We start from the raw sequence: 21,660 nt of genomic DNA, 5'->3' as shown, positions 1-21,660 counted from the left end.
TGACAGATCTGGATGAGCTAGTATTGGCGCGTTAAGTAATGCTTCTTTCAAAGAATTGAATTCCAACTGTGATTGTTCGTCCCAGTTCCAAATAGTATTTTTTCCAGTGAGGGAACAGTTTTGCAGAAAACGACGGTAAAAATTTACGAGACCTAGAAAACTGCGGACTTGTTTTTTTGTGGATGGAACTGGAATGGCTCTCATTGCTTCTAACTTATCAGGATCCGGCTGAATGCCTTCAGAAGAAATAATATGTCCCAAAAACCTCATCTTTGACCTACCGAATTCAGACTTTTCCAAGTTAACTGTAATTCCAGATCCTGCAAAAATACGTAACAAACTGTTGAGGATGCGAATATGTTGTTCAAACGAAGCTTCTGCTATTAGAATATCGTCCACATATAAGGAGATGTGACGTTTTAAGAACTCAGGTAATATGGAATTCAGCCCGCGAATGAATGCTGCCGAAGAAATGTTCAAACCAAAAGGAAGCTTCCGAAAATGATAACAAACGCCGAAACAAAGGAAAGCTGTGTATTTTCTACATTCTGGATGAAGTTCGATCTGATAAAAACTGGATCTGAGATCAATGGAAGACCACACTTTTACACCATTAAAATTTTGAAGAAGTTCTTCCAACGTTTGCGGCCTGTCTGTTTCAGGAATAATGATAGTATTGATTTGTCTCGAATCTAAGACAAGCCTGATCGATCCATTTTTTTTCTCAACAACACGTAATGGATTGTTGTATGAGCTTACTGCAGGCTCAATAATGCCCTCGTCAAGCATAGATTGTATTTCTGTTCTAACACGGTCCCAATAATGTGCTGGAATTACGTATGGTCTAACACAAAATTTAGTATGCTCACGAACACGAAATTGGTATTGAAATCCCTTGATTGTTCCTGTTTTGTGAGTAAAAACTGTGGACTGTGCTTGTAAAATCTCAAAAAGGTCCTGCCTATCAGTCTCATTACAATTCTCAATTGTTTGAATTTTATTCTGAATTAACTCATTAGTATCAAATGTGTTGTCGATATCATCCCTGCCAGTACTTGCAGAGTGATTGTTAGTGTCTAGTTCCATAGAAAATTCCGAACTGTTGTCTAACAGAAGGTGAAGCCGATTAATTTCCTCGTCATGGTTTGAGAGCCAATCTTCAAATTTCAAAGCTATTGACGTACCTTCCTTCTCTAAACTTATTTCAGCATCGTGAAAGTTTAAGATTGCTTTGTATTCACTCAAAAAGTCTACTCCCAGTATAATTTCCGTCGACAATAATGGAACAATAAGAAAGTTCATAGAGAAGCTGTGGCTTTGACAAAAGAATTCTAAGTTGGTTTGTTGGCGTACATCTACACTTTTTCCAACGATTGCACCTTGTAATTTAATCTTACGTAACGGAAGTGTGGGGCAATTGTTCGATTTGTTGCATTTGCTAAAGGCTGTTTCACTAATTACTGAAATGGGACTGCCAGAGTCAAGTACTGCAGTAAATTTTACGTCATATACTGTAATGTGAATCACAGGATATGCAATGTTGTTATGTTTTACTTCGTGTTCCTGGAGTAAGATGTCCCTAATGTCTTCCATTTTTACGTAATTACTAGCTACGGCAGCTGCGTCGTCAGTTTCATACGTACGTTTTGTGGCTGCCAGCGGTATGAGTCATTGCCTATTGTCTCTTTGTTGGCGCGCGTCGTTATTGGGATTTGGAGACCTAACTTCTACAAATTCACCTCGTCGAGAGGGCCCTGCTCTGTTTGAATCCCGCCAGTTCTGATGCAATTCAGGTCTGTCGTTACGATCATATTGTGTGTCGTCATGTCGGTGGATTCCATAGTTTCTTTCTTGTCGGTCACGTGGTGGAGAATTTCTCCCTGAATCGTAACTGCGCACTGGACCATTGCATCTAAAGTTATTCTGTCTCCCCTGATAATATTTATTTTGGTTCCTATATTGTCTGTTTCTCTGATTGTCTCCGTGATAGTCATTACTGCGGAGAGGTGATCTTTCCCTGTAATTATTACTACTCTGCCAACGGTTGTCATACGGGTGGTGTCTGTTTTGGTCACGATTTGTGTTGTGAGAATAGCCTTGTCGCGTCCAGTTATTATTCCTTTCATCGCGGAATTGCGACGGATGTGACCTGTAATTGTTGTGTTCCTGTTTTCGCGTTCCGCGATTGTCAGTGTCAATTTCTAATTCTTGTGAGTCCCTGAAAAGCTTCAATGTCGTCTTTGCAACGTCCTGCCAAAATAATATGTCGTAAATGTTCAGGTAATTTGATTAAGCAAATGCGGATGAGTTCTGAAGGGCTGTATGGGTTTTACAGGTACTGATTCTTGTGCAACATGTCTTCAAAATATTTCACAAGACTTGAAAATTCAGATTGTTTGAAATGTTTCATCATTATAATGCTATGTTTTACTCGGTCTTATGTAGCTTGAGACCAATATGCTGAGAGGAAGGCATGATGAAAATCTCCTTCACTGTGACAATCGTGAATGACCGATCGCATTCTTACAGCTGGTTCATTCTCCAAGTAGCCACACATAAATTCTAACCTGTGCTCCAATGACCAGTTGGGAGAAAAATAATGAGAGAATTGATGGAGCCACGCTTGTGGATGAATGTCGTTGGCAGAATTCTTAAACGTTTTGAATTTACGTGTAGTAATGAACAGCTTATAGTCAAAATCATCATGTCGGCGAGTCTCATGTCGGTCATTGTTACGTCGTGTCGGCGGTTCCATCTCAAAATTCGGTGTGCCTTGCCAATTTCTTTCATAATTTACGAAGTGCCCTGTGTTATTATTTTGTGGCTGTTCCGAATTTCTAAGTCCCTCTTCCCGTATTGGAGCGCGATTGGCCTCTGAAATATGTAATTCTTGTATTACCTGTGTCAGCTGATCTTGTTCTTCCCGGATTTCTCTTTGGTGTTACGTATTAATTTGATTCTGATTTTGTTTGAATTTCCTAATTTGTTCGCACTCTTCTGTGTCATTAAAGACTACCGGTTTTGTGTCGTTCAGATTATCATCTACCTTCGTAGATAAGTTAGTGAACTGATCCGAAAGTTCGGCTACTTTCTCCGATAGTGAACTTATTTCCTCAGTGTGTTTTTCTGAACCAAGTTTCAGAGTCTCCATTTGTGTTGAAATCGAATCTACTGTGTCCTTTAAGTTTTCTTGAGTTTTTGCAAGTTGCGTAACCGAATCGGTAGATGTAACTGATTCAATTATAGCCGACAAGGTCTCATGATTTTCATGAACAATGGTTTGCAGTTCTTTTATGGCTGCTTCGTGATTCTGTAATGCATTTTCATGCCGCAAAAAAATAGGTTGAAAATGCTCACAAATTTGTGTTTTTACGTCATTACAGACTTTTTGACATTTCGATTCGATTTTATGTAACTCAGTAGTTAAATCTTCACGTGTTTGTTCAAGCGTGGTGTGAAGATTTTGTTCCATTGCGTCTAACTGTTGCTGTGTTTGTCTCTGGTGTTGTTCCATTGTGTCTAACTTTTGAAGATTTTGTTCCATTGTGTCTAACTGTTGCTGTGCTTGTCTCTGGTGTTGTTCCATTGTGTATAACTTTTGAAGTTTTTGTCCCATTTGTTGCATTAATTGTAATAACAATGCACTGGTGTCTGAAACATGTTCCTCAGTGCTTTTAGGCAGTGAATTTGCACCGGCAACATTCACATTTTCACAAGCGGAAAATGTGTCTTGACTCATTTGAGAAAACTGTGAGAACCCAAAACCTGAGTCTACAGTATTTGCAATATTGAGTTCTGACATTCCCGATTCCTGAGGCGAGCTGTTGCCGACCGATCGATCGATAATGCTTCCCTGTTCACTAACTGTTTCACTGCCTACACCACTATTTGACGCCCACTCCATTTCCCTATGCACAGTTACCAAATTACTACTTTGAATATTATTTAATTCATTACATGGTCGCGCTAACACACTGCTTTCGTCTTCACTGTCATTTCTCAGTTTACTTTGGAGCCTAGTATTACGTTTTCCACACGCCATTATTGTCACAATATTTCACACGACAACACAGGAAAACACAATGTGAAGAGCAAATATGAGAGAACACATTAACATAGCACTGAAAATAATATCTAGTTAATTGCATTTGCGAAATACTTGGTGCAAATCTACATGCGTGCCACGTTGCTTTACTGTACAACAATGAAAGACTGCAACTACAAAGGAAATTCTTTCTATAATTACACGCTAGCAATAAACAATAGCTACATTAATTACACAAACTACAAGAAAAAAATCAGAAGATTCCAGTGAGGTATCCTCGGCTAAGGGTCGACATATGAAACTTCCCCTTAGAACAATTGTACATGACTGTGCTTAAACTGACACACAATATTTTTAGCGCAACGCAATCTGACTTTCAAAAATTCCTACAAAAGAATGGCCTTGACTAACATTAACCTATACCTTTCATAAATCACTTACCTCACCAAAAATGTACGTTACTCGAACTACTGCAATACAGTGAGCGCCACTACTGCCAGCTAAATAAAAGATTCAAACTACTGAAGGCACTAACTACTGATAGGCATAGTTAGCAAATGAAAGATTTTGATAGAGAACAACAATGTATTTACCTTGATAGTCATCAAAAGTCATAATATATGTAAGAGTTCATAACATCCATTCTTACAAATATCAAAACTCCGCCATTTCTCTCCCCACATCCACCACTGCTGGCGGCTCACCTCCAACTGCGCAACGCTACGCGCTGTTCACATCCTGCTGCCCAACACTACAATGGCAGACAACAATGCAAACTAGCCACAGACTGCACACAGCACAGCCAGTGATTTTCATACAGAGCGCTACGTAACGTTGCCAATAAGAAAACATAAATAGCCTACTTACAAAGTGAAATAAGAAGCGGCTGTCCACAGAAGTCGAACACCATAGCCGAGGCGATGAACAAGACATAGGGAACGATCGTAATTCGTATCCACCGCCTGGCCAGGACGACGTCACACCCGCAGCTTCGGTGCTACAAACGTAGAGAAGCCGCCACATCAAAGAGATGCGATGGATACATTTATGCAACGGGATGACGTCCCACCTGCAGGTGAATGCCCATCAGGAGCGAGAGTCCTCACCAATGCGTTGGGAGATAGGGCACTAGAAATGGACCAAACTGATGACATGCATGAGGTCGGCGTTCAGTTACTGGCTCACACCCACCACGAGTCGGGAGGTAAACTTGTCCATAGTGGCCAATGAGCCCATGTCGTGTGGTTCTGGTCCAGGAAGAAATCACCGTAGGCAGTCGATTCGTAGGTGCGTGACTTCCTACCAGTGCACCACCGATGCGATGTCACACGTTTACCATATTGGTACAGTTAACATCAACGGTATTTGCACCCCAGTAAAGATCCAAACGCTACAAGATATGCTGCTGGCAGCGGACGTCGACATAGTTTCAGTGCAGGAGGTACAAAACGAAGCCCCATGTTGCATTTTATTGTCATGTCGTCTATAGTTTAACAGGTTACGACGGTAGCTGTGGCACTACCATACTGTTACGAGAAGGAATAGTGGCGGAAGATGTGGAATGCTTACTGTCGACCCGTGGTGCTGCCCTGACCGTAGGGCCCCTTGGTGAGCGTTTACGTGCCATCTGGCTCAACGAACACATTGGCAATGGGCGAGTTCCGAATTTTATTTCACAGCCTCGCGTGAGTTTGCGACAGAACCACTGTCTCCAGACGGCTATCCAACGTACCCAAGCAGAACTGCTGCGTCTTACGGCAGTGAAGATGGAAGTAATTAATGTGCGAGGGTGCTCGACCGATTATGCAACGAAAGTCCCTCATTACGCAATATAGTGAGAGATTGAAAGCAGCGGCTACTTATACGGGATGTCGAAATGGCCAATGGATCGCGGGCCACGTTGCAGAAGTATACTGCACGTGCTTTTGCTCACCACTATCGCAGTTTCTTTGCGGAGGAGCAGCTGGAAAGAGCAGGACTGGCTGAGGTGCTTCGCGAAATGACAGCGGACGGGCATTCCTTTGAAGTGGAAAGTCTTACAGCTGAAATCATCATAGATGATCTGGATGCTGACCTAAAGTGTGTTGCATCAAACAAATCCCCTTTACCTGGTGGGCTCCCTCTTGAGTTCTACGGCACCTTTGCTCCTCTGTTGGGACCGACGTGGATACAGATGTGCAATTAACTCTTACCACCTTCCTCACGTGTCCCTACCGAATTCACAGAGGGTGTCATGATACTCATTCCACAACCAGGTGGTGGTCACAGATTACAAGACTGCTGGCCTTTGACATTACTGAACGGAGACTACAAAACCTTTGGCCGTATCCTTGGTGCTCGCCTTCAAGCGGCGATAAAGGACAAATTACATTTAGCACTAGGGGCACACAGGGATGCCATAGCATTGATGTCGGCATGTAGATTACGACGAGCCCTAGTGGCAGTGAAATTAGATCACGCTTTCGACCGAGTGGACCATGTGTTCCTACGCGGGGTCATGGAACGGATGACAATCTCTCTGACATTTATGGACACGATCTTGAGGTTGATTCATAGCGCTTACTCGAGAGTCCTGTTGAACGGTGCTAGGGCAGAATCTATCACGATCCAGCGCTCAGTGTAGCAAGGTTACCCCCTTCGGCCACCTTTTTTACAGTCGATCTTGAACCTGCACTACACGGCCTCCGACTACGGCTTGAAGGCGTACAGCCACAGACCGCCTCTTTCCAATGCCACACGGATCTAGTGTAGTTGGGCTCACCACCTGTCTCGCCTAAGTGAACTATGGCACACAGACCTCCCTTGAGGCTTCTGAGTGCCACCGGTGTTTATTTATCTGTTTTCAGGTGCTTAAATTTTAAGGCTTTTGGGTACTTTTTTCCTTTTTCTTAAAAATTTTCCAAAATTAATTCCTTAAGTTATCTTTCAAGCTTAAATATTGCGGCCTTCTGCCTTTAAGAGATTATGGTAATATATTCTAAAATTTTGAAACTTAATGGTGGCCTGCAGCCTTTGGTATGGCACCTTGCGTATGTCTGTTGTATCTGCCTTGATGTAATGTTTTTTTTTATTATTTTATTGCCATCTTAACTGGATTTTCATCTTGTTGATTCGTTAAGATTTCTTGTTTGGAAGCCTTCAGCCGTGAAAAAGTTGCATTCAGTAAAGGTCAGACGAGGTGCCGCTTTGGTTGTAAAAGTCTTATTAGATTACAATAAATTACAATTAGAAGGTGAAACTGACCCTAACCTTATTTGGCCCTTTCCCCAATCTTAATTACCTGTTCTGACCAGCGGGCTTAGCGGACGTATCACACCCCTTCCACCCAACTGTTCAGTTGGTACATCGAAGAAGCAATGATGGCAATGTACACTACTGGCCATTAAAATTGCTACACCACGAAGATGACGTACTACAGACGCGAAATGTAACGGACAGGAAGAAGATGCTGTGATATGCAATTGATTACGTTTAAAGAGCATGCACACAAGATTGGCGCCGGTGGCGACACCTACAACGAACTGTCATGAGGAAAGCTTCCAACCGATTTCTCATACACAAACAGCAGTTGACCGGCGTTGCCCGGTTAAACGTTGTTGTGATGCCTCGTGTAGGGAGGAGACATGCGTACCATCACGTTTCCGACTGTGATAAAAGTCGGTTTGTAGTCTGTCGCGATTGCGGTTTATCGTATCGCGACATTGCTGCTCGCGTACATTGCTGCTCGCGTTGGTCGCGATGCAATGACTGTTAGCAGAATATGGAATCGGTGGGTTCAGGAGGGTAATACGGAACGCCGTGCTGGATCCCAACTGCCTCGTATCACTAGCAGTCGAGATGACAGGCATCTTATCCGGATGGCTCTAACGGATCGTGCAGCCACGTCTCGATCCCTGAGTCAACAGATGAGGACATTTGAAAGACAACAACCATCTGCACGAACAGTTCGACGACGTCTGCAACAGCATGGACTATCAGCTCGGAGACCATGGCTGCGGTTACTCTTGACGCTGCATCACGTCAGGGGCGCCTGCGATGGTGTACTCAACGACGAACCTGGGTGCATGAATGGCAAAACGTCATTTTTTTCTGATGAATCCAGGTTCTGTTTACAGCATCATGATGGACGCATCTGTGTTTGGCGACATCGAGGTGAACGCAAACTGGAAGCGTGTATTCGTCATCGCCATACTGGCATAACACCCGGCGTGGTGGAATGGGGTGCTATTAGTTACATGTCTCGGTCACCTCTTGTTCGCATTGACGGCACTTTGAACAGTGGACGTTACATTTCAGATGTGTTACGACCCGTGGCTCTACCCTTCATTCGATCCCTGCAAAACCCTACATCTCAGCAGGAAAATGCACGACCGCATGTTGCAGGTCCTGTACGGGCCATTCTGGATACAGAAAATGTTCGACTGCTGCCCTGGCCAGCACACTCTCCAGATCTTTCACCAATTGAAAACGTCTGGTCAATGGTGGCCGAGAAACTGGCTCGTCACAATACGCCAGTCACTACGTTTGATGAACTGTGGTATCGTGTTGAATCTGCATGGGCAGCTGTACCTGTACACGTCATCCAAACTCTGTTTGACTCAATGCCCAGGCGTATCAACGCCGTTATTACGGCTAGAGGTGGTTGTTCTGGGTACTGATTTCTCAGGATCTATGCGCCCAAACTGCGTGAAAATTTAATCACATGTCAGTGCTAGTATAATATATTTGGCCAATGAATACCCGTTTCTCATCTGCATTTCTTCTTGGTGTAGCAAGTGCAATGTCCAGTAGTGTAAGAACGGTTAAGGAGTGGGATAACAATTCAAGGTAAGTAAAGAGAAGTAGCAGAAACGAGAACGAGAACCTTAACATCAGAATTGATGGTCAGTAAGGAGATGAAGTTGCTATCCAAGCAGCAAAATAATCAATGATAAAAAAATGGAGCAAGGAGGACATCGTAAGCAGACTAGCACTAGCAAAAGGTATCCGGCATATGCGTTAATTTAAAGAAGAAATTTCTGAGAATGTAGACTATATGATCAAAAGTATCCGACCACTTCTCTGAAAATGACTTACAAGTTTCTGGCGCCCTCCATCGCTAATGCTGGAATTCCGCATAGTGTTGGCTCATCCTTAGCCTTGATTATAGCTTCCACTCTTTCAGGCATACGTTCAGTCAGGTACTGGAAGCTTTCTAGGAAAATGGCAGGCCATTCTTCACTGAGTTCTGCACTGAAGAGAGGTATCGATGTCGGTCGGTGAGGCTTGGCACGAAGTCGGCGTTAAAAACATCCCAAAGGTTTGCTCTAGGACTCCGGTCAGGACTCCGTGCACGCTAGTCCATTAAAGGTATGTTATTGACGTGTAACCATTCGACCACAGGCCGTATATTATAAACAGGTGCTCGATCGTCTTGATACATACAATTACCATCCCCGAACTGCAAGTGAGAATCAAGAAGGTGCTTAAAACATCAAAATAGGCCTGTGCTGTGATTGTGCCACGTAAAACAACTAAGGGTGCAAGCACCCCCCCCCCTCCCCATGAAAAACACGATCACTCCATAAGACCAGCGCCTCCTAATTTTATTGTTGGCACTACACACGCTGGCAGATAACGCTCAACGGGCATTCGCCTTAGCCACACCCTGCCATCGGATCGCCACACTGTGTACCGTGATTCATCACTACAAAATGTTTTTCCACTGTTCACTTGTCCAATGTTTACTCTCGTTGCACCAAGCGATGCGTTGTTTGGCATTTACAGGCTTGATGTGTGGCTTATGAGAAGCCGCTTGACCATGAAATCCAAGTTTTCTCACCTTCCGCCTAACTGTCATAGTACTTGCATTGGATCCTCATGCAGTTTGGAATTCCTGTGTGATGGTCTGAATAGATGTCTGGCTATTACACTTTACGACCTTCTTCAACTCTCGGCGGTCTCTGTTAGCCAACAGACTAGGTCAGCCTGTACGATTTTGTGCTGTATGTGTCCCTTCACGTTTCCACTTCACTATCTCATCGGAAACAGTGGAGATACGGATGTTTAGGAGTGTGGAAATCTCATGTAAAGACGAATGACAAAAGTGGCACCCAATCATCTGACCACGTTCGAAGTCCGTGAGTTCCGTGTAGCACCCCATTCTCCTCTTTAACGATGTCTAATGACTACTGAGGTCGCTGATATGGAGTACCTGGTAGTAGGTAGCAGCACAATGCACGTGATTAGGAAAATCTATGTTTTTGGGGTGTCCGGATACTTTTGATCACATAGTGTATGTCCGAACCACAGTATTGTACAGTAGTGAAAACCGGAACATAGGAGAGTCTAGGTATTTGATATATTGTGCTACAGGCGAATGTTGAAGATGAGGTGACTGATAAGGTAAGGAATGAAGAGGTTCTGTGCGGACTCAGAGAGGAAAGGAATACGTGGAAAACAGTGACAAGAGGAAGGAACCGGATGATAGGACATCTGTTAAGACATCAGGGAATGATGTACATGGTACTAGAGAGAACTATAGAGGAAGGCAGAGATTGGAATACCTCCAGGAAACAATTGATGACATAGGTTGCAAGTACTACTATGAGATGAAGAGGTTGGCACAGGAGACGAATTCGTGGCGAATCACTCAGAAGGCTGATGACCCAAAAAAAAGTGCTGTTACAGTATAAAAAGTACTACCCACATCAAAATCAAAGTAATAATGAGAGGGGTATTGGCAAGACGTTAGGTAGTGTAAATTGGGAAGAAATAAGAATGGATATTATTATATGAAGGTCGTACAAGATTAAAAAAAGAGAAAGTGAAGAGTGTGACTGGGGGGTAAGATGGGGGAGGGGTGTGGATTTGGAGGGATTGTAAGGGAATGGGTGGTTCAAATGGAATTAATAAGGAGGAAACATACTGTTAGAAGTAGATACATGTAGGGGGGGGTAGTAGAGCGGGTGTTGGAGTTTTTTTTTTTTTTTTTTGAGGAGGTAAGCAGCATAAGGATCATTAATTATTATTTGACTGCGTGTTGAAGTTGGTTAGGTCTGAATGGGAATGAGGGGTAGGGGGAAGACTTGAGAGGGACAAGAAATTTCGACGGACAGAGTAGTTAAGATTGAGTGGGAAGCTTGGGAGGGAGTGGGAATAAGCTGTAACAGAAATTATGATATACAAGGAGTTGAAGAAATGAGGCGAAGAGCATTAATGCATTGGACTTAATTAGTGTAGCAATGATAGTCAGAGAGGAGATGAGAAAAAATATGGCAAGGGTGGGCGAAGAAGTAAACTGGTTGATATGTATAATGAAGTTTAAGAAGACAGGAGGATGGGACTTGTGAAGAGAATGACGACACAGAGAAGGGAAGGGAATATCAGTGTGGGATAAGTGTGGGAGGGCAGTGCCAAACAAAGGGAAAGGAATAACATGACACTGCAGCCATACAGAACTGAAATACAGCCTGAGAATGGGAAAAGGTGTTGTAGTTGTGGTCTTCAGTTCAGAGACTGGTTTGATGCAGCGCTCCATGCTACTCTATCCCGTGCAAGCTTCTTCATTTCTGAGTAACTGCTGCAGCCTATCTTCGTCTGAATTCATCTCTTGGTCTCCCTATAGGATTTTTGATCTCCACTCTTCCCTCCAATACTAAATTCGTGATCCATTGGAGCCTCAGATTGTGTCCTACCAACCGATCACCAATCCCTTCTTCTACTCAAATTGTGCCATAAATTCCTCGTCACTCCAATTCTATTAAGTACCTCGTCATTAGTTACTTGATGTGTCTATTAATCTTCAGCATTCTTCTGTAGCACTGCATGCCAAAAGCTTATATTCTCTTCTTGCATAAATTATTTACCATCCACGTTTCACTTCTATATGTGGCTACTCTCCATACAAATACTTTCGGAAAAGACTTCCTGACACTTAATTCTGTACTTGATATTAATAAATTTCTCTTCTACAGAAACGATTTCCTTGTCATAGCCAGTCTACATCTAACTTCCACTATGTTTGTACTGTCAACAGTTATTTTGCTCCCCAAATAGCGAAACTCATATACTATTTTAAGTGTCTCATTTCTTAACCTAGCCCCATCGGCATCAATTGATTTAATTCGACTACATGTCATTATTCTCGTTTATAGTACCCAAAATATGCGTTCAGAAATGTAATAACACGTTAGAAATTATATAGCATAGGGTAAAAGCTCCTTAAAAAATAAAGAAAGCTAACTCAAATAACTGTGGGTGAACAAAACATGAATACATCCATGTATATGTACATCGTATCTTACTAACAATAGGTACAAGTCATAGATACAATACGGAGGTTTACTGGGAGCAGGAAATTTACTACATTTCCAGGAGGTACAATGAACCTTAACTTGAGATACAGCTATGTATGCAAAATTATTTCATGGTTCAAATGTGAACAGTACCAGATTTATTCGTTTCAACAATAGAGTAAATTAAGCCTAAAATAGTGCCAATAACTTAATGTAGAAACAGCTATACTTATGTTTACAATGTCAGTCAGTTATCTAAAAAACATTGCTCATACAAGCCATTTACACTAACTTTTAGCAAAGAATACATATCCATAAAATCTTGTGCAGACCTAATTGAGCTAGAAACTCAATCCACAACACAGGGGTAAACCACTGTAGCAAGTGCATAGAAATGTTCATTATTGTGGCATGCTAACTTTCAAGGCTAGGTATTACAGGTATGATGCAAGTCAATATGTATAATCATTAAAAGTATACACTTTTATAAATTTGGTGAGTGTTGAAGAAAACATATAGTACATGTAGTCTATGAAAGTTATAACGTAGCTGAAATTTACTTGTACCAGTAAATGACAATTCAGCAACAATTAATGTATTACATATGTTATGCAGCATGAGGAATCCAATGTACTTTACTAGCTATCGATAATAAGCTATGATGAACACTTTCACTTATGTATACAGGGTGAGTCACCTAACATTACCACTGGATATATTTTGTAAACCACATCAAATACTGACCAATCGATTCCACAGACCGAACGTGAGGAGAGGGGATAGTGTAATTGGTTAATACAAACCATAAAAAAATGCACAGAAGTATGTTTTCTAACACAAACCTACATTTTTTAAAAATGGAATCCCGTTAGTTTTGTTAGCACATCTGAACATATAAACAAATACGTAATCAGTGCCGTTTGTTGCATTGTAAAATGTTAATTACATCCAGAGATACTCTAACCTAAAGTTGACGCTTGAGTACCACTCCTCTGCTGTTCGATCGTGTGTATCGGAGAGCACCGAATTACGTAGGGATCCAAAGGGAATGGTGATGGACTTTAGGTACAGAAGAGGCTGCAAGAGCACATTACGTCCACATGCTAACACCTTTCTATTGGTCTTTTTCACTGACGCACATGTACATTACCATGAGGGGTGAGGTACACGTACACATGTGGTTTCCGTTTTCAATTACAGAGTGGAATAGAGTGTGTCCCGACATGTCATGCCAATAGATGTTCAATGTGGTAGCCATCATTTGCTGCACACAATTGCAATCTCTGGTGTAATGATTGTCGTACATGCCGCAGTACATCTGGTGTAATGTCGCCGCAGGCTGCCACAATACATTGTTTCATATCCTCTGGGGTTGTAGGCACATCACGGTACACATTCTCCTTTAACGTACCCCACGGAAAGAAATCCCTGCAGATGCTGCTCGCCGACAGTGGCCTGTGTTTGTTACAACACGCAACTGAACGTCGGAGGTTTCAAGCGTCAACTTTAGGTTACAATATCTCCGGATGTAATTAACATTTTACAATGCAACAAACGGCACTGATTACGTATTTGCTTATATGTTCAGATGTGCAAACAAAACTAACGTGGTTCCATTTACAAAAACGTAGGTTTGTGTTAAAAAAACATACTTCCGTGCATTTTTGTATGGTTTGTATGGTCTGTGGAATCGGTTCGTCAGTATTTGATGTGGTTTACGAAGTATATACAGCGGTAACGTTAGGTGACTCACCCCGTATATGTTGTGTTAACCAAAGTTATTTTTCATTAGGTGTGTTTAATAGGATCTATTATCCCTTGTTATATAATATGTATCAAATTAATTGATTTCTATGAGAATACTGTGGTTCATATATGTTTCTTATTTATTGCAATGTATCTCACATGTACATTAGGATGCTGCATTGTGACTTAATGGTTAAAGTGCATTTCAGTTAAAGTCTCCCTTTCATAGCCTCCATGTACTAAATGTTTTCTTCAGCACTGATCATATTTATAATAATCTATACTTTTAATGTTTTGTGCATATTGACTTGTATTGTATGTATATTATATAAACCTGTATGTTCTAATACCGCAATAACAAACATTTCTAGGTTCTTGGTGTTGTGGTTTAGCTCTAAGTAGATGATTGATTGTCTAACTGAATTATTTGTGTATAAGATTGTCTGGATAGATGTCAGATGTCCTTCTTTAAAAGTTTAAGCATATAGTTCTGTATGGGCAATGGATTTTGGTTACTGGCTGACAAAGTAAACTTGCTTATTACTGTTTCTTTATTAAATTATTGGTAAATTCTTTGGTGCTACTTTGCAATTAATTTACTGTCTTCTTTCAACAGAATAATTCAGGTACTGTACACAATTGAAGCATGTACCATTTCTGGACATACAGCGTCAGTGTTAAGTTTGGCAGGATTGCATATGCTGGAGTTTTTCTAAATTTCGTCCTGCTAGTGAAACCCTTGTAGTATTTAGGATCTATATTTATTATTAATAAGATATGGTGTTAATGTACTCATGTGGTCATGCATTTTGGAACCAGACTTATTTTATTTATGTGTTCTTACCCAACGAGAAGTAATGACCTCATGCTACAAAACGTATAATGCAGTGATACATTTCTGTAAGCATATCACAGTCACTACATTTATCCTATTCCTGTACTATGACCACATGCATACCTGGATGCTGCATTACAGCTGTAGTTCCATGTTACGTCAACCCCCTCTGTGCCCCTCCACCCCCAAATCGTGCACCCTTCACCTCCCACATGTACCATCCAACCCTTTTTTCTTCACTCACCTATCTCATCACACAAATCTACCATGTCCTTACACATCACTATATGTATCTGCCAGTTTGCCTTGTCACTCCCTGACGCACATTTCTCTGATACCCTCCTCCCAGTCATCAGTACTATACTAATACAATTCAAAGGCTTGCTTTCTTTCTCCTGCACTATTTTTTTTCCTCTCATCTTTATGCTTGCCGTTGTGTGCATCATAGTATCTCGATCCGAATTTTTAAACCTTTCTTTATCACTATGTATATCATAGTTTCTTGACACTAACCCTCCCAAGCCTTCTCCCGCCTCCCTCATCCCCATTCCCATCCACAGAATCAAATATTCACTCATGTTGCTTTTGATACTTACCACCCTCCTACTCCCCCATCTGCCAACCCCCACACATACCTACTTTTAAAAATGCATTTCCTGCTTATTCATTTCACTAATTGACCACCCATCCACCGTTCACCCTCTGAAAACTAATCACTCTCACCCTTTTGTCACATTTTTCGCCTTCTTCTTTTTCGTAATTTCATACCACCATCATATAACAATATCTTCTATGCTACTGACTAACATTGTACTTATAATAAATAAACCTGCATATTAGCATGGCACAGTAAAAAACGTCCCTATATACTTAGCACAGCGATTTATCCCTGTGTTGCTGATTGAAATTCCAACCTAATTAGTTCTATATAGGTCTTATAGGTAGATGTAATTTGTTAAAAGTTCCTGTAAATGATTTGTTTCAGTTGTGAATATGTTATTCGTTGGTTTACAATGCAGAAATGACTATAACTGTTTCTTCATTAAGTTATTACTGACTTATTTTTGGAACTATTTTGCATTTAATTTGCTGTCTTCTATGAACAGAATAATTCTGTTACTGTGAGGAATATAATAATTTTGCACACATAGCCTCTATATTAAGTTAAGGTCCCTTCTACCTGATTGACATGTAGTAAATTTCCTGCTCCTTGTACACTTCCTAGTAGTACTTAAATTGGGTATCTATTGCTAATAAGTAATGCTGTAGAAGTGCATAGATGTATTCATGCTTTGTTCAGCCAAAATTATTTTCTTTAGGTGTCTTTAGTTACTTATCAGAAGTGATATAATTTGCAATGCATTATTACATTTCTGTAAGCATATTATGCATTCTATATATTTTCCCATTCTTGTGTTATTTTTCATTCGCACATTTCTAAGCTTCATTGCACATGCTGTCTAGTACTGTCCATTTCCCTTTGATCACATCCCCTCCTCCAACGTACCCCATACCGTTGCCCTCTTCAGTTTCCTGTTTCCCCATTTTCTTCAAATGCCCCATCTTTCTTTATTCCTAAACTTCATTATGCACGTCTACCAGTTAATCTCTTGTCGCACTCCCTCATTTTTCCCACTCCCATTCTCACCCTCGCTGTCATCATACTAATGCCATCTAATGGATTACTCTCCTTCCTCCACCTGTGGTTGCTTAAACTCCTTGTATATCATAATGTGTCCCTGCTCAGCCCCAATCTCACCTAACTGCTACCCAATCAAATATTCATTCACGTTCCTTACACTGTTTCCATTTTACAAAACATCCCCTCCTATGCTACATCTAGCCTTACATGTATCTAACACTAAATTACCTACTTACCCATTCCATTAATTGACCTCTATAATAGGGCCACCATTCCTCCCACAATTCCCTCCAATTATACGACTTTCACATAATACTATCTACTCCTATTTCTTCTCCTACTATTTCCTCCCCACCTCCCACCCTCAAACCTTCCCATGGCCTCCCTCGTTTCTTTATTCCTATTTTGATATTTAGTACTTCTTCTATTAGTACTACATTGTTAAGTACGACTCATTGGTTTCTGTATTTTATTCGATTGTTTATCATTCACATTGTTATGTTTAGTACTTTTTTTTATTTCTACTGGCACTCAGTATATCGTTAAGTGCTTCTGTACTTTTGCTATTCCTTGTAGACTTCGGTTTTGTTCATACTGCGTAATGTGTGTTCACTTCCTGTTATTAACGATTATATATGTATATACAAGTAAATGTAAAGGTGATGTTCTCTCCATGTTATTAACGAACTGATGTATACATGTAAATGCAAAGATGATGATTCGAAATTTTTCCTCCAAAGGTAATTACGTGTAGTCAGATGTCACCTAATATTTGTAAGCTTATATCTCTGCTACTTCTATACTTACCCTGTATTGTGTCTTCTGCAGCCTACATCCTTTGATAGTTACATCTTAAATCCTGCTTTTGACTGCCTGGACAGGTATTATACGATAATGGTCTAACAGGTAAGCGAATATCTCTTAATTTTATATCAGTGTGAGTCTAATTTTTTTTTATTTGTTCTACCATGTGTCGCACTATATGAATGTTTCATCTTTTAGCACTGTACTTGAGACAGGCGTGGAACCCGGAATCCAAGTACTGCAAAAGATAAATATAGTAAAACACAGTCAAATGGCGGTTTACTCTTTTAAGCAGAAAATTATTTTCTCCTTAAGATTTTCATACCAGTGTACATGTCACATTCACCGTAATCCACAATTGTAACGAGATCATTTGTTATATACAGTTATCAACAAAAGTTTCCTAATAAATAATCAGACTGCCTAGTTCAGACATTTGCGAACACAAGCAAGCACACTGCTACCGGCAAGGAGCAACCTACGACCCACTGGATGCCTGCAAGTCGAGCAGACCTCAGCTGGATCACTGGCAGGGCGGATCACTTTCTGCGACGTAGATTGTAACAAGCCGACAACGTGCGAGGTGATTTGGCCTTTCAGAATTTTCTTATTTTACAGAAAGTGTATTATTTTAAAAAAGTACGTCCGAATATGTTCTTCCAAGAGAGAGTTGCTGTCCCTTTACTGATCGTTATTTGATGTCTTGTTTAATTGCTCTATACTACTGAGCTGACCAGTTTTCGTGAGCAAGTAGTGAAACATGACTTGGCATTGTCCACATCACAAAAAAAGGACGTCACCAACTGTTATACCGTGTGAAAACCTATCCTTGACTTTTTCTTGGTCACAAACTGGAGTCAAATTTCAACGTTAAGTCAGCTGCCTACTGTAGCAGGTGCTGTAGATAACAATTAAATAATCATGGTTTCAGCAGCCAGAATTGTTACACAGTAAAGTGTAATGCAGCTTATACTTACACCAAAAGTTTACATTGCTCCTATGTCCACTGCCATATATTGCGCATTTATTAGAAAATAACACTTCTGACTGAGGTATGGCATTTGAAAACTGTGACAGCAAAATACGGCACGCTGCAACGTGCTTCTATGTGTCGCCTTAGATTATTATTTCACAAACATCGGTTTAAATCCTTTCGTTTTCATTAACTTTTTAATACGACCAAGCGTTGTTTAGCGTGGTCACAGAGATGTAGCTGCTTTTTCACGAACGGATATCACCGGAGACTGCTCGGCTGACTGGACATCAGCGGCACACGTTCCTTCTCCCACTTTATTGCGTCCGGTACGCGGCCTGTATCTGACATTGCCTGAAAGAAAGGCGTGTTCCTCCCAGTAAACCAGGGTCCTTCAACGAGTTGGCACTCTGCCAAAGCGATCTCTAAACTAATGTGGCCATATTTCTAGGAGTGGAAGCTCAGGCCAATTTCATAACTGCTCACTAATCGGGATGCAACAATGCTCAGTAATTGTGATATGCCATTGAAGCTTTCAACGAAGTGAATACTGGGAACCAAATGATAAAAACACAAACGTAATCTCAAACATAGGCACATTCACAGTTACTGCATCATTCTAAAACTTGTAAATCTTAAAAGGTAGTAAACAGGTCACATCATCTGCTTATCTAAGTACCCAAATATAAATTTTTTTGGCACATTTGGAAAAGTTTTGTTTTGTCAACATTTGTAAAACCCGGATTCCTCTTTCTCAAACCCCACCCTATGGGGAGAGAGGGAGAGTTTTAGTATTAGCGAATCAAAATTTACGATGTAAATAAGTATTTTTTATTCATCCATAACCATTTTTCACGCGAAAATGATAACATGGAATTTCTTGAATTACAGCGCCAACTACGAAGAATAAAAACAAATATTTAAGTCAAAATGTACGTAGTTTTTTATGTAGAATCTGATTCTGCAATTAAAAATGGGGGTTCCCATTTGAAATTTTAAAGTTGCCTCCCGCCCCACCCACAGGGGGCTGGGGTGGAGGGCTAATTTTAGCACCAGCAGATCACCTCCTAGAAAATAATCAACTTTGGATTCTACACATTTTTTGTGTGAAGCTTATTTTTCGAGTTACTCTGGTTTGTCAACTTAAAATTTACACCCTGTATATTCATACGATACATGTTAACGTGAAGTGGTGGAACATCTGTACCCAACGCACATCAGAGACAGTTATTTTCTTTGATACGGTTCTCTCATACTACACAGAAGGCCCATGTGACTTCCAAAGAGGTCTGTGAAATTTCTCGAACGTGCCACGCTAATATCTGCCAACTTTGTTTGGTGGTTTTTATGTGATACTCTGTGTCCTTCCTCTCTCCAAGGGCAACAGAAAACTGGCCTCCAAATTTCATGCGAAATACATTGTAGTCTGTTCGACTTCTCTTTATTGTGAATGAATTCCTATTTTAAAAGTAAATAAACGGTTATTTGTGGTATTTTGTTTGCTAAAACGTGATGTAATTAGAAACAGATGATATCACATTGTTTATGACACTGGATCATGAATAAGCTACTTACTTTCTCTGAAGTTGCGAGTGGAAAGTGCAGTGGCGTTTGGACATTGTGGAGTTGTTTTCGATCCAAGAAAAGTGAATCAAAATGGTTCAAATGGCTCTGAGCACTATGGGACTTAATGTTATATCCTAGCCAGTAATGCCAACCGAGCCCGCTGCCAAAAAGGTTGGCAGCATCAAAGTCCGGACGCCGTCCACATAAGCAGCGCCAGCGATACAGAAAATCGCCGCAAGTCTGCGCGCGCCACTGCTGGCTTCTGGCTTCTTAAGCGCTAGAGTCGCGAGCGCTAGGACAGTTCTGTATTCGCCGCTCAGTTGTATACTCGCCACCGAATTGTGTACCTGCTAGTCAGTTGTGTGTTCATCGCAGCAGAGTTGTTGTTTGTCGTCAGCCGACGCTGACTTAGCCGCACCGACTCGAACTAGACAGTTTTCTGTAGACCATGTTCACCACTGTGTTCTGTATCGTCGTTAATAAAGATAAGTACCGACTTTCATTTAATCCGAGTGTCTGGGTTTTCATCTTTCTGTTCACTGTTCCAGCGGACCGGTCGGCCCGCTATTAAAAGTGTGGCGGTGACTTCGTAGGCCGTTTCTACAGCGAAGTGTTGTCGCTACGAAGGCCGTCACAAAACTGGCGACGAGGACTTCCGAACTCGTGTGCAGGGCTGGTTCAACTTGTTTCTTGGGATAGAATTTTGGGGGCTGGTTTAATTTGTGTTCACTATGTCTGCCGAATTACAACAGTTGATCTTGTTACAGAGTCAGCAAATACAAAGTCTGGTGGAAGCAATCGCCAAACAAGCGGCTCTGCTGTAATGTTTTGTACCCTGGTCCTCTATTCTCAAGCCACTTGTCCTGCCCCAACTTACATTACATCGCTAATTATATAATTAAATATCAAAATTTTTAAACTGAAAATTTCGGTGAATACATTTTTCAGTGAGTTATACGGAGTTTCCCAAGACATTTATGTGAGCATTAAACTTTAAAAAATATGATATTACGTAACACATTATATTAAAGAATTTCTGTGAAAATGCTCTTCACTTGAGTAGAAGGAGATGCCCAATAGAAAATCCTTTAAGTCAGCCTTAAACTTCACCACGTTATCTACTCTGGCATGTTGCTGAATACATGTATAACTATTTACTGACTCCTTTCTCTATTTAATTCCCTTGAAATGTTTGTAGATTGTGTTTTGGGGTTCTACTTTTATATTCATGCTTTTGAGTACACCAAGGTATTTAAAGTGTTCTTTGGACAATATTTAACGTATGTGATATACTTCCGTGTACTGATATTACTGTCGCTGTAAGACAAGTGTCTCTAAAATGATTCCATTACTCGTTATTGAATAGTAATATGCAGAATAAAATAATGTCTTCATTTTTAAATCATGGATAGTAGTGATCATATGTACCACAAACACAATTTCATTAAATCTAAGCACTATAATTCTCAGTTAAGATTGTGATTTGTCTGCATTCCTAGGAACTGCTCACGCATGTACTGAGTTTTGTTAAAATTCATTTTGAATTCATTTGCCTTCTGCAGCTTGTTTTCTAAACATAAAAGTTGAACGTAGAAACCAGTTCAAGAACAGGTATCAGTATAAACAATTTTTTCGTTGCAAAAAGATAAGGACTGAACAACTGAAAAAGAAATATCCTAGAAATATGAATTTAAAGAAAAGAAAACTTTACAGCAGTTATTGTAGATGCACTTATTAAGCCAAGATCGGTTTCATCTAATATGAACAACTTCA

This window comes from Schistocerca nitens, chromosome 1, assembly GCF_023898315.1.
Source record: "Schistocerca nitens isolate TAMUIC-IGC-003100 chromosome 1, iqSchNite1.1, whole genome shotgun sequence".
NCBI classification, from domain to species: Eukaryota; Metazoa; Arthropoda; class Insecta; order Orthoptera; family Acrididae; genus Schistocerca; species Schistocerca nitens.
This window is presented reverse-complemented; position numbering follows the sequence as displayed.